This window comes from Catharus ustulatus, chromosome 10, assembly GCF_009819885.2.
Source record: "Catharus ustulatus isolate bCatUst1 chromosome 10, bCatUst1.pri.v2, whole genome shotgun sequence".
Taxonomy (NCBI): Eukaryota; Metazoa; Chordata; class Aves; order Passeriformes; family Turdidae; genus Catharus; species Catharus ustulatus.
The window spans coordinates 10425165-10433777 of NC_046230.1; positions in this window are offsets into that span (position 1 = coordinate 10425165).

Below are 8613 nucleotides of genomic sequence, written 5' to 3' on the forward strand. Positions count from 1 at the left end.
ATTTAAATTAAACCTGAAGCTGAGAGATACTGGGTTTTTAAAATGGTGTTCATGAGTGTAAGGCTGTTATTTTCTGGTTTCAACACCTGTTAGAACTTGAAAAATCTGCTTGTGGCTCTACAAACCTGGGAACTGTCAGTTCCCTGTGGGTAAAGCTCTCAAGGAGCAAGGTATGTAAAGGAGCAAAATTAATTAGCTCTAATTTCCTTTAGGTGGATTCCTGATATTGAGAACATAATGTATTCTCCAGGGAGAAGTAATTAGCCAGCTTGTTGCCTGGGCATTCCCCTAACTTCTAGGCAGAAGTGTAGAGCTCTGTCTCATACCTGCTAGCACTGGTATGAGCTGTTCGGGCTCAAAGAGTTCATAGGCTAAATCAGGTACCAAAAAATGGTACAGACACAATGAATGGGTTAAAAGTGCTGGAGGGTGAGGTTCCCCAGGCCTACCTGGCGTTAGGAACCAGAGCTGTAAAGAACTTGGTGCAGAAAAGCCTGGAGTTCAATAGTTGAATTCAAAGCAAGGAAGAAAAATAAGGAAGTGGAATCTTGTGAGAGGCTCTTTGCTCCCAGTTCAGGCCTCTTTAAAGTTTTTTATTGGTTCTGTAACTCACCTTCCTCTGGTCATCCATGGTTCCATTGCTACGAAGCCCCACATGCTTCATCCACAGAGCTATGACTTGAGGGATTTCTTTTTAGTTCCTCTTATTCTGGTTGAATTTTTTTTTTAAGCCAACCCCTTGGGAAGAAAAACGGTACTGAAAACATTGGTTTCTGTGCTCAACATCAGAAATTGCTAAGGTCATTGTGTTACTGGTGGGAAAGTCTGTGCAGGAATAGTATGTCCCTCCATGCCTTCCTGAGGATACAAACAGGTATTAGAACTGAGTGCTGTGACTCCAAAATTGTCAAATCAGAGGCACATTTCTGTACGTAAGCTTAAGTGGTCAGTTAGAAGTTTTGATAGCTTTGTAAATCATGATCCTTTCTAGAAAAACCTGAATCCTGATTGCTTTGGTGGCACTGTTCTGCATGTGAGTAGGGGAGTTTTTGTCTTGTCTCTTTGGCCTTCAGCTCCTAATTCAGCCTGTGCAATTTTATTGAATAATTTGAGATGCAGGATTAAATAATGGTCATTTGGAGACTTTTTCTCATCCATTTACATAATGTTTAAAAACCCCAAATTTTCTTTTCTTGCAAAATTCTTTTTATTATAGCTTGGATATTTGGGAAATGGATGTGAGAGCTTTCCCTTCAAACTCTGAGCACTTTATACTTCAGTTTCAAAGTGTCTTGCTTTCTTTGTGTTGAAACCAGTCTTCGGTGATTCTTGTGCTGGCTGCAGTATTGTTATTGAATCCTATTTGTGTCCATTCTTTCTGTGTGTTTTTCGTTGTTGATTTTTTTTAATAAGTTTTTTTTTTGCTTCTTATTTAATTTTTTTTTTTTTTTACCATAAAGCAATCTCACACCTTTCAGAATTGCAGCCTTTTGTTGTGTTAGGATCTTTGACAGAAAAATTTCTGTCCTCATATGGAATCATAATTAGATTTCTACATTTTTTAAAAATCACACTCAAGCACAAAGCACTGAAATAACTTAGCATTGATTAGTCAGGGATTTTTGTAGGGAATAGCAAATCTTCTGATTTAATTTTGCTATTAAAATATAAAATCTGCCACATTTCATCTGCTGGAGAAGTACTAACAAGTTATTTATTGCACTTCTCTTCAGTTGATGGTAGCTTCCATTAGTTGAAGGCTGTTTTATTTGTTCCTTGTCTCCCAATTTTTCCACCAAAAGGGGGAAAATGCAAAGAGGGGGTTGTAAAGCCCCTGCAAATCCAATGGACAAATGGGTGAATGGCCTTGTCCTGCAGTGTGCAGCTTCCAAGTATATCTGAAACTCAAGCTTTCCTGAGTGTGCTTACTGACAGTGACACTTTCTGCCCCTCCATAGGGATGTGCGTAATTGGTCACTTATTTGCAATTACCAACGAGCCCACATGCAGCCTAACTTCACACCTGATGAACTGGAATGCACCATTCAGTTGCAATTCTGTTGAGAATTGAATCGGGAACTCAGAAACCGCAAAGGGCTCTAAGCTTATGACACTATCACTTGGTTTTAATGGCATCCACCCAGCTGGACAAACATCAAAACAATAGAAATGGATCCATTGTAATGAACCTTCTGTATGCTGAATTCAGCTGTGTTACACCCTGGCAGTCTTGTTTCAAATATCAGGCTACAGGCAACATCCTTTGCCAAAAAATGAATCATAAAAGAAGCTTTTGGTCTTCAGAACATTGTGTATGCTAAGTGTACTAAGCAATTATAGCTGTATGACTGTACATAAATGAAAACTATGATTTATGTTCCCATGAACTTGTGGTTGCTCTATTTTGGGAGGTGTCAGCCTTAACTGAGAAGTGTTGCAGTCCTAAGGCTGTAAAGACTTTTGAATTGCTGTGTTTATTCTTTCTGTGTTGTCAGGTGCAGACAGCTTCCACCCAAAGCCCTGCTAGAGCTGCTGGAGTTAGAACATTTAAATGTGATATACAATAGCTGCAATCCTGTGGCTGCTATTATCTGTGGCTGCATTAGCCATAGGGTATTGCTCATAGACCTACCACTGCAAATAAACCCAGGCACTCATTTTATAGTGTTTTAGCTTTCTTGAATTTCTAGCATTATTCAAAATCATGCAATACAAAATACATATTAGATGTAAAAGCAGAAGATGAAATTTAGAATATTGTGTGACTAAAAAGCAAATATAACACAGAAAAAGTAGAGACTAAAATGCTGTTTTTAATTTTTGCTTTTAAATTTACAACAGCATTTCTATAGTTTTGCTTCCATTACTTGATTTATACCCCCAAAATAAAGAAATAATTTTACTTGTATATACCTGGATTTGCATTTCCATGTTCCTGGAATTTTTCTGCTCCCTAACTTTAAACTGAAAACTCTCTTAATATTTCACACTCTCTTTGTATCAAGGGGAAAATTTATAATCTTGGTTGAAACTCCCTAAAAAAACAGATATTCTCTAGATAGTGTCCATGTATGGAATGTGCTGGATGTACTTACAAGGCATGTCCTATATGGGAGGGATTTTATCCACCATTGTGGCACACAGCTGATGTACAAAAGTGAGGAGAGAGAGATTGCACATGGCACTTAGTCCTAGTCTGGCACTGCCAGCAAAGGGATATTGAGCATCCAAGGAGAAAGAGCTACCCCTATTCTGGTGGTGGCGGATGTGAGTGGGAATTGACTTTGTGCAGGAAGCTGTTCTACAGATAAAAAGTTGTACCACAGGTTCTGTTAAATTTGGTTCCTTCCCAATTCTTAATATTCATGAGATGCAATCAACTCAGGTTCATTAAATATATAATTAGTTACCACACACAGATTTAAAAACTCAACCCCTTGATTAAATTTGTTTGTATCCAATGCATTTCAGCATACCAGGTTTCCCTTCTCCTGAAGTATCTTGATTTACTTAACAATCTAAGCCTTATAATGATTAGTTTTCCTAGCCCTAAAATTAACCCAGACAAAACACTGGAAAACAAATGATGAACATCTCAACAGTTTTTCACATCCAATGTGAAAACGTTTTCACATGCATGATGTTTCAACACCCAGCTCATGCTTTTCTGTAGCAGCTGTTGTAGTGAAATTTAATTGGAAGGTCATTGCCATGTTTCTTTCAGTGAACACTACTTCCAGTTATCAGAAATTATGATATTGAGCCCTTTTTGCAGTGAAAGAAATGGCTGATCTGAGGCTGAAGATGTGTATATTCTTTCTATCTGTTTGGTTTATAGGTTTTTTTTTTTTCTTCTTGATTTCTTTACTGCTGGAGAGGGATGGAGTGGCTCAGGGCCTTTAGAGACAATTCAGCACACCCAGGCTCTCATCAACTGTCTCTGTATCACAGTGCTGGAGAGGACACACACAGGGGTAGTTGCAATATCAGATATGCTTTCTGTTAGACAACACTCAGTTAAGGGATGTGCCCGTGATAAGAAGGAGGGAGAGAGAAACAAACAAACAAAACATGCAAACCAGCTTCTGGAAATGGGAGCAGGGTAGCCCATCTGGGCTCACTTGGGCTTCCTTGGTGAGCAGACCTGGATGATAGGGCCTGTGTAATAGATGGCTACAAGATAAGGCAACTAGGGAAACATGAAACATTGAAATAGTGCAGTTGGGGATCCATGGTTAGTGTAGACATGTACCAAAGTGTTTAAAACAGAGCACAAAATATTTTTGATTTCTTAGCCAAACTTCAGGTACAATAATTCAAATTATAACTGCCTTCTGTCCTGGCCACACACCCACAAGCCAAGGCAAGACACTTATGTGTAGGCAGAGATGTTATGTGCGTGATGGTCTAGCACAACAAGTACTTGACTCTATCTTTTTGGGTAATAAAATTTAATCAAAACATACATTACTTTTGAAGGAGCTTGACTTGCAAGGGGATAAACTCTGCACTAAGAACTGATTTACACAAATATGGAGGTGCCAGCAGATAGCATTATTAGGTGCCAAGGGCAGAGAAACATTACAAATCTGTTAGGAGCTACAGCCTCAGACCTGTGGGGGAGCAGGCAGCTATGCACTGACTGATCAAGCCATCTGCTTAGTGTGCCAGTGGGGATGGGGTCAAGTAAGTGATCCAATTGAGAGTGAAATTGTCAATTACAGTGTCAAGATTAAACTAGTAGCTCAATATCCTTGCAGCATCACTGGTCAGGCACAAAGCCAGTGATAACTCTATAAACATTCAAAGTAGGCAAATGGGAAATCGAGAATGACAAATTTAATATGGTAGGTAAATCAGAGGTGTAAAGTGGTCAGTGTATAGAGTGACTTCAATTGTTCACTCAAGTACTAATTTGTGTCTCATATATGGATAAGAATTGTTATACGTCTGTGTTTAGAGAATGTAAATCAAAATGCTCACATAGAAGTTTGTCATGCATATCTGAAAAATGTTTTGACTATAAGTCCTATGACGATGATTACTTTTTTCCCCCAAATGTATATTTAATAGAGCTGTTTCAAAAATATGATTGTGTGTTCCTGTGAGCATCTGAATGTTTCCTGTTATGACTAGGAATAAACGGTCAAAATGTCTTTCAGAGATGATGCCAATCTCTGATATCTGAGACACCTGCAAATCTCAAAGACATGCTCACTCTGTAGCATTCCCCAAATTGGTACAAGAGTAGGCAAAAATGTTTCATGAATATAAAGTGGGTAGTGCTGTATTACTGCTAAAAACAATTAATGGTTGATATACAAGCACCTTGTTTGGCACATCCATATGAACAGCATCAAAATGATGGTAAAGAAGAGAAGACAGTGTAGTAGGACTACTACACCTAATGAAGGAACATAGAATTATAGAATGGTTTGGGTTGGAAGGGACCTTAAAGACCATCCAGTTTCAACCCCCCCTGACATGGGCAGGGACACCTTCCACTAGACCAGGCTGCTCAAAGATCCATCCCACCCCACCCAACCTGGACTTGAAACAGATATGGAAAAAAGAACTGATAAAGTGAAGTGCTTAATACATTTCAGAATTATATATAACAAATATGAAATCACAAATTAATTATTTTGGCTTTAAAAAAATTATTACAAACCATGATGAGATGAACACACTTCTACTTCAGCAAAATTGTGTTTTGTAAAGCAAAGCGGCTTTCATTACTTATATTTTCCAGTTCTATTGTAGACTTACTAGAAATCTTGTTATTTGTCAGGAGTTTTTGCTGCCTCCTGACTCATGGTTTGACCCAGTTGTGCATTATGTTTGTGTAGAAGAGCTCCTCTTTTCCTCACTGGGTGCATCTGGCAAACTCACTGACCGCAGAACACTTACGTTATTACCCGACACCATCAGCTTCGCCGTCTCAATGGGATGATGTGGAGCCCAACCTAAAGGTCTTCAGCCCCCATTGTCTGGGCCATGGAAAGAAAGATTAAAGGCACTTCTGAGTTCTCAGAAGAGGTAAGATAAATATATCTCATTGGGGTTTTCGCACTGAGGATTTTTTTGTTGTCAACTCAAACTTGGCAAGGTTAAGAGGAAAGTCATAAAAAGTAGACAGCAAGGAAAAATTTGTTTCAGCTAAGTGAAAATTTGGTTGAAGCAAATAAGAATGTATAGAATTCCCTGACTGCAAGCAGGGATATGCAAGCAGTTTGTCAGAGAGGGCAAATGGAAGAGTAAGGAAGAGAACTACTCTTCTTTTCTGTCACTTATCTCACCGTAGGTGAACATCACATGCAACTATTCGTGTGAACAGAAATTTGTGGGTGACACACCTTCTTGGCAAATTGCAACTACTAATTTTAATTTTAGATTTTTGAATTAATGAAAACTGCCATGCAAAGAGGAAAAACAATCCTTGGGAAAGAGAATGTTGTTCTACAATGCACAGTCACTTGTTTCTTCTAGAACAGCTCTTACCTAGCAAAGGGCAAACCCCCAGAACATAATGTCCCGCATATAAGTAATAGTTTTAACATTTTTCATGGCTGTGGTGTCATGATTAGCATTGGAAATAACAGAGCAGAAGTGAGAAGGAACTCTAGCACCGAGTCTGTTTGGGCAAGAGGAAGCAGAATATGCCAGAATAAAACAACCTTGGAAAAAAATAATCTAAATCCCTTTAATTCACCAAGTAGAAACAAGAAACCATCAGAGAACTGTTCTGCATTCTACAGACCGGAACAACTAAGAGAAAAGACTGGACACAAAACTCCCCGTAGTGAAAATTTCACCCACTACCGGCATAACAGAAATATGAAGTGGCTTTCTACATCTTTCCCTCAACTCAGACTGCTCTTGGGTTGGCCTTTCTGATTGAGTTCAGCATACCACAGGCTGACCTACTTCAGAACAAGTGGGTCATGATGCAACTTTAAACCAGAAAGCCTAAACCCCACTCTTGTATGCAAATGTGTTTGAGTCAGAAACACTTCCTCCATCTTATTCTTAGGATGGTACATTGGCTCAAGAGGATTTTTCAGAACCTATGTTGGCAGGAAGAACCCAAGGTTCTCCAAAGGAAGTCCTTTGTTGTAACTGCAATGATTTTGCTTCATATTGTCTGACAGAGTTCCCTTCAGTACTGTAATAAACCTACACTGAAGCCTTTCCAAGGCTCTTGAATACAAATCAATGATTTTTATAGTATCTTAACTTTCTGCCTCTCCTGGAAGCTGCTGGCATAAGCAAAAATGCACAGGGAGCAACTGATATATAAATTATCTTTCCAAGCTGATATCATCAATACTTTTGATCTCTGTAGATAAAAGCTGATTATCTCATCCTGGATGTCTCAGCATTTAATTTTTCTTTCCAGTGTAGATATTTTTAACCTCCCTGAAGTGTGAATTCTTTGAAGCTGGCCTTTCATGATTCAGAGGCAGTGTGCACTCCTTAAACACTTAAAAAATACCAGGACAACAATTTTGTCCCAGCAGTCTGAAAATATTCCTTCCAAAAGTATGCACTAGTTGTTTCTTTCCATGAACTTGAAGAAAAGTTGCATTTCTCCTTAACAGTCAAGGTTTAATGGTATGGACAGATTGCTCAGTCTGCTGTATCACCAGAACCCCTCTTATCCAGTCTCTGAGTAACAATGGAATAGCAAGTCTTTCCATTCACTCCCTCCCCACGGTTTTCCCCTTTTCTGCATAAAGCCTCCTCAGGTACTCCCACCTGTGCTACAGCTCTGGTTCTGTTTTGTCAGAAGGACACACTGCTATCACTGCCTGTGTATTTTGCACCCTGTCCTGGGTAGCACTGTGGGAAAAGCTTTGTCCGGGCAGTGTTAGCTCCTTGTCCCCACTCAGGTCAGCAGTTTTTTCTAGTGACTGTGCAGGAGTGCAGCAAACAAGGCCATCACAGCAGTGCCTCTCTGGGTCAGCCTGGAGAGCAGGGCTTAGAGGGATCGACTTCTGCCGTGCCTCCGCTGCTCCCTAATCCTGTGCTTACAGAAGCAAGGAAAGGGCTGACAGCTGAGGCCTGATTTATCATCTTCCCGGTGTCATTATCACATCCTAGTAACAGGTAATGAAAAATTGTAAAGTGTCCATTTTCAGATGAGGATTTTGAGTATGAAAGTGAGGGGAAAATGTACTGATCAACAGGTACTGACGTCATGGAGCCTTGCAGTCTTTCCACTTCCCTCCCCTGTTTTGACTGTTTTGTTTGAATATGGCTGAAACAATTAAATGCAGTACTTCCAGTTGGTGTTAAGTAATACTGAAGGTACCAGAAAGGCTGCATGAATCTGTGTTTATGATGAATAAATTAAGTTTTAAGGCAAGAAGCAGTGTCCACACCATGGTTGTTTGTTCATGTCATTTAAGTTCAAAGAACAGAAAAAGATTTATATTCTGAATTTATAATCTAGGTGGATAAGTATTATACTAAACAAATATGAAAAGTGGTAAGAAACTGGAGACCACCAAGATTTGGGGTTGTTCAAAAAGTTATTTTTGAATAGGGTTGGTCCAAGTAAGTCAATTCAGTTGGAAAGCTGTTTGGATTGTTTTCAATAAAAATATTTCT